The following is a 6,570-nucleotide window of genomic DNA, read 5'->3' as shown; positions in this document are numbered from 1 at the left end:
AGCTAATGCTGCACTGAAAGCTTTCTCATCACTTCATAGCAGTGGGAAGAGATATACACTCCACAACACTAAGGCTATGTCCCTTTGTTTACCTTAAAGCAGTGGTTCTAAACTGGTTTTGCCTAAGGACTCAAATTTAACCAGGTTGTCTCAGTAGCGATCAAATTTATGCATTTCGCACCCATCTTATGGGGTATCAGCCCACTCATTTCATGGTGGGAAACCACCATTTCATGAGTGGGCTGATACCCCATAAGGTGGGTGCGAAATCCATAGGTAAGGCTGTAGAGTGCAATACGAATGTCCAATACATACAAAATACTGACTGGGAAGGTGATTTCCCACAGTCAAAGTCCTGCCATAAGAGCTAAGATGCTCTAAAATGTATTTTTTTTAAAAGTAAAGTTGTATATAATTAGTTGTATTATTATTTTATTGTAAGTAGTGCACTGGGCCTTCAGTAGTTAGTCCTGTATTAGTTCAGATGTAAATGTGTTAGGTAGAACAAACATGCATCTCTTATTCTAAGGAATCATGTCAGTTCTGTTCATGGCATTTCTCTCTGCAATGTTACAAAACGTTTCTGTAATAAACATGCCCAAGCGAACTCAATGAGCTATACCTCCCGATGTTCATCCTCCCGACATCTCCCTTCTACCTGTCCCCTCCTTACCTCTATCAACCTTTTGAACTTTCCCTATCCCCTCCCACTCACAAGGCAGGTAATATGCTTGACTTCATCTTTATTAGGGGCTGTTCGCCTACTAATCTCACTAGAACCCACCTCTAGGTCTCTGATCACTACTTTGTTTCCTATTCTGGGTCCCTTTCCTCCAACCCTAGCCACTCAGCCCCTACCCAGATGGTCATGCGCCGTCACAATCTTCACTCTCTATCTCCCACTGATCTTTCTTCTATCCTATCATCGCTCCCTTTCTGTTAAATCCTTCCCCCTCCTGTCTCCTGATTCTGCCTCTTCGACCCCTACTCTCCTCCCTTTCCTCATCCTATGACTCGCACTGTCCCCTTTCCTCCCGGCCGACTTGGCCCTCCCCTCCTGCTCCGTGGCTGAATTATTCTTTGCAAGCTTACAGAAGAGGGCTGCGGGCAGCTGAGTGAAAATGGAGGAAAACTAAACTTCTGGAGGACCTATCATCCTTTCACTCGCTCCTCTCTACCTTCTCTTTCTCTGTATCCACTGCTAAAGCCACTTTTTAGACTGCCCTTCTCTATGTCACGAAAGCTCTCGCCACTGCCATTAGCTAACTATCTCTCCTCTGTTCTCAAGCTCCTAGATCTATCCGCTGCCTTCGACACCATGAACCATCAGCTCCTCCTCTCCACCCTCTCAGGGCTGGGTGTCTCAGGCTCGGCACACTCTTGGATTGCATCCTACCATGTGACTTGTCTGAACCACATACTGTCACTACTGGTGTACTCCAGGGCTCTTCTCTCTATACAGCAAGTCACTCTGCTCCGTCATATCCTCAAATGGTCTCTCCTATGATTTCTATGCAGATGACGCTCAACTCATTTTCTCCTTCCCTGTTCGTGACACACATCTCTGCGTTCATATCAGATATCTTACCTTGGATGTCGGCCCACCACCTCAAGCTCAGACTCGGCAAGACGGAGCTGCTCTTCCTCCCGGGGATGGCCTGTCCGCTCCAAGACCTCTCCATCACAGTTGACAACTCCACAGTGTCCCCCTCCCTGAGTGCAAAGAACCTTGATGTAACTCTGGGCAACACCCTGTCATTCTCTGCAAACATCAAGCAGTGACTCGCCCCTACTGGTTGATGCTCCACAACATTCATAGAGTACAACCCTACCTCAGACAGGAAGTGGCTCGGGACCTAATCTAGTCATCTCCCATCTGGACTTCTGCAACTCGCTGTTGTCTGGGCTCACCACTTGTGCCATAAAACTCCTGCAACTTTTCCAGAAAACGGCAGCTCGCCTGGTGTTCAACCTTCTCCCATTCAACCTCCTCCGCACACTCCACTGGCTTCCAGCCAAAGCTCGCATCCACTAAAAGACCATGGTACTTTCCTACCGAGCAGCAAGAGGAACTGTGCCTCCCTACACAACTGCTCAAAACCTACACCCTAACCCGAGCACTCTGTTCTTCCACCTCTGGTCTCTTGGCCCTCCCACCCCTATGGGAGGGCAACTTCCACTTAGCCCAGTCCAAGCTCTTCTCTGTCCTGGCACCCCAGTGGTGGAACCAGATTCCCCCTGATGCTAGGACAGCAGAGTGTGTCCCCACCACCACCATTGCTGATAGCTAATTTATTGAGGAACATTTGACTTACTATGACTGTGATATATGGTTGTCCCACCTAACTATCTCTAACTGTAAGTTGCTCTGGATAAGAGTGTCTACTAAATTACTAAAATATAAATATGAACCTTGTTCTGCCCATGGTTTCTCTGTCTGGAAAACCTCCACAAATGAAAATGTGTGGTGGGTGGGATCAGTACGGGCTGACCCCGCCAAGAGCCAACCCTACTCCATTCTGTGTGCCGTGGTGAGGGGATCCTCTGAGATACTGGTGTGGCACCAAACCCATCCATGGGTTAGTGACAAACCTAACACTGACCCCATCCATCCACAATCAACAAACCAAAGAAGAATAGAGTGAGTTAGAGGAGAAGTCTGCTGAAGAAGAACATAAAAAACAACTAGTATTATAATGACGATGATGACAACTATGATTTAAAATGGTGAAAGATGAAGAAGATCAGTAAGTTCTCACATGGTCCTACACTATAATAGTGTTGCCAGTTTTGGCAGAGGAACTGTTGTCTAGCCTAAAAAGGGGGTGGCTGACAGTTGACAGCAGATGCTCAGGCCAGGTGGAGCTCTGACAGTGGTGGCAGATATCCCACTCACAAGGGATGCTTTTTAGGGACAATGTCAAAGGAAACTGTATTATAAGAGAGTCCCATCTAATGCTTCCTCCAAAACATATACTGTATGTTCCCCCAAATTCTAATACGGAATACTTGAAAAAGGGGGAGGCGGTGTGAGCATACATTTATTATCACATGGTGACCACGGTCAATAACATTACACATCCTAGTGATTTCACACCATATTGTGCAATCTCCTCCTTCCTAACCCCCTCTCCAGCCAATTTAACAGCTCTGATTTACTATTCAGCATCTGGGCAACATGGCAGCAAGAGGTAATATGTTGTTATCACTGGCCAGGTTTGAAACCCAATAAACACACCGTCACACTCCTACTTTTGAAGATGGGATTCCCAATCGAGCGATGGCAGAAATTGGCTTAGCATGGGGAAGCAAAGGCACTGACAAATATGGGGATAATGGAGGTGTAATTTACAAATTTAGAGGCGGGCTGCAAAGCAAGGAATCAAAGGTCTGTGCTTGGTTTTGATCACGCCCTGTACATGTTACCACTTAACCTCTAGCGACGAGCAATCCCGTATCCGGGAGCGTAATCATAGCCTCAAGCGCATTACCATAACGCAACTTTTCCTATTCATGAAAATCGCAAATGAAATGAAATAAATATATTCAAACACAAGCTTAGCCTTTTGTTAACAACACTGTCATCTCAGATTTTCAAAATATGCGTTACAGCCAACGCTAGACAAGCATTTGTGTAAGTTTATCATGGCATAATGCTATGCTAGCTCTACTGGCAGCAGGCAACATTTTCACAAAAATAAGAAAAGCAACCAAATTAAATAATTTACCTTTGAAGAACTTCGGATGCTTTCACTCAGGAGACTCCCAGTTAGATAGCAAACGTTCCTTTTTTCCAAAAATATAATTTTTGTTGGCGAAATATCTCCCGTTTGTTCATCATGCTTGGCTGAGAAATCGACCGGAAAATGCTACCATTACAACGCCAAACTTTTTTAAAAATTAACTCCATAATATCGACAGAAACACGGCAAACGTTGTTTAGGATCCATCCTCAAGGTGGTTTTAACATGTGTATTCGATAATATATCCGTCGAAGCAGTTGGTTTCTCATATTTGGATTGGAAAAATGGCTACCTCAGTATTTTACGCAAGGTTTTCCCCGGGAGACACCATGCGACCACTCGCCCTATATGGCCTCTTACAGACATTCTCCAATAGAAATGCCTAAAAAGACGTCACAATGCTGTAGACACCTTGAGGGAAACGTGGAAAACATAAGCTGATTCCTAGGTCCTTCACAGCCATATAAGGAGTAATTGGCATGAGGCGGTTTCAAAAAATGCGGCACTTCCTGATTGGATTTTTATCTGGGTTTCGCCTGTAACATCAGTTCTGTGGCACTCACAGACAATATCTTTGCAGTTTTGGAAACGTCAGAGTGTTTTCTTTCCAAAGCTGTCAATTATATGCATAGTCGAGCATCTTTTCGCGGAAAAATATTTAATCCAAAAATTAAAAGAGCGCCCCCTATATCCAACTGGTTAACAACAATGTTAGCATACCGGTAAAGTGGGTAAACTGTTAACTAATCCACTTATGCGCCTAACACATTATTGGTTGAATTCCCTCATTGTAATTCAGTTAATAAAGTAAAATACTACAGTTTGGTTTGGTACACCCTTCTGCATGGTCCCCCAAAGGTGAAACCTTGTTAATTGGTCATGTGGGATGTGGGAAGGCGGCTGACTGGTATTTGCTCTGGCAAGGTTACTCTGTCACTCCCTCAACAGGCCGATGTGGAGAGTGTGGCCATCTGCCACTGTTTGCCTGCGCTCTTCACAACACATTGCTACTGAAAGAAAATGAACAAATCATTATCACCATTAGGCTAGATTATAAGACTGTTTCTCTGCTTTTGTTTCCAAAATTTTTAGACCATTAGATAAAACCCTTAGGTAACATTATTGAATTAGGGCGAAAAGGTTTACTGGTTTGATTCTGACTACATACTCACATGCTACTCCTATGACATGGTACTCCTATGTCACAGGAAGGCCAAAAAGATCATCAAGGACAACAAACATCCGAGCCACTGCCTGTTCACACCACTATCATCCAGAAGGCGGGGTCAGTACAGGTTCATCAAAGCTGGGACAGAGAGATAGAAGATGTGTTTCAATCTCAAGGCCATCAGACTGCTAAACAGCAATCACTAAATCAGAGAGGCTGCTGCCTACATTGAGACCCAATCACTGGACTCTTTAATAAATGGATCACTAGTCACTTTAAACAATGCCACTTTAAATAATGTCACTTTAGTAATGTTTACATATCTTACATTACTCATATCACATGTATATACTGTATATTATACCATCTATTGCACCTTGCCTATGCCGCTCGGCCATCGCTCATCCATGTACTTATATGTACATATTCTCATTCACACCTTTAGGTAGTTGTTGGGGAATTGTTAGATTACTTGTTAGATATTACTGCACTGTCGGAACTAGAAGCACAATAACTTTGCTACACTGGCATTAACATCTGCTAACCATGTGTATGTGACCCCAAACAAATTGATTTGAGCGATATGTTGTGTGAGTACAATATCCTCTTAGTTCCCTGTGCAAAGCGTAAATAATTTCTAAACCTCTGTTTACTGATCTTAGTTTTCCTCTACGGCTACAGCTTCCCTCTGCCATGCTTAAGACTCTGAGTTATTGGGTTCAACAGACTGCCATATGGTGTAAAATGGGGTTTCTGTCAGCAAGAATCTTTTACAGTTTAGTGGGGCTTTGCTATCTTCATCATGAGAACCATTATCATTACGTGTGATGCAGCACTTTGATATGGTCGTTAGTCTCTGGCTTTGCATGATTAAAAATAAAATATATGCCAAGGTGCAGACTGGAGCGTCTGTTGCCACTTCCCGACCAGAACAACTGCTAGCCGCTCACATTGTTATTGCTACCATCAAACTCCTCAAATATATTTCTCAAATAGTATCATGCCATCATAACAACAACAAACAGTAGTCACCAAGCAGTTGGGAAACTGCTGAAGCAGTTGATTAAGTGACTATGCCACATATAAGTATTTCTGATATTTCAAAAGCCTAAGTAATCATAATCAGGTAAAAGAGTTGTTCCTGACCAAATGAAAATTTGCCACATTTATATATGTCATGCTTTATGAAGGGTTCATAAATGTGGAGGACTGTGTGACATAACCACCAATGTCAAATTTGACATAACCCAATATGGGTTATATGGGTTAACCATATTCAATTGAGTCGGAAGTCAAATCATATCAAATTTATTTGTCATATAAACACGGTTAGCAGATGTTAATGCGAGTGTAGCAAAATTCTTGTGCTTCTAGTTCCGACCATGCAGTAATATCTAATAAGTAATCCAACAATTTCACAACAACTACTGTACGTTATATACACAAGTGTAAAGGAATTAATAAGAATATGTAGATAAAAATATATATGGATGAGTGATGGACGAACGGCATAGGCAAGATGCAGTACAGTATAGTGTATGCAGTATATGTACAGTATACAGTATATGCATATAAGATGAGTAGTGTAGGGTATTACATAAAGTGGCATAGTTTAAAGTGACTAGTGATACATTTATTACATCCAATGTTTTATTATTA

The 6,570-nt window shown here is 42.8% G+C and overlaps 1 pseudogene; it reads left to right on the top strand.

Moving 5' to 3' along the window:
• The first annotated feature begins 628 nt into the window (after positions 1–628).
• Positions 629–2,291, top strand: LOC118965933 (annotated as a pseudogene).
• Positions 2,292–6,570: the final 4,279 nt, after the last annotated feature.

This window comes from Oncorhynchus mykiss, chromosome 9 (assembly GCF_013265735.2).
Source record: "Oncorhynchus mykiss isolate Arlee chromosome 9, USDA_OmykA_1.1, whole genome shotgun sequence".
In the NCBI taxonomy this organism is placed as follows: Eukaryota; Metazoa; Chordata; class Actinopteri; order Salmoniformes; family Salmonidae; genus Oncorhynchus; species Oncorhynchus mykiss.
This window is presented reverse-complemented; position numbering and strand designations above follow the sequence as displayed.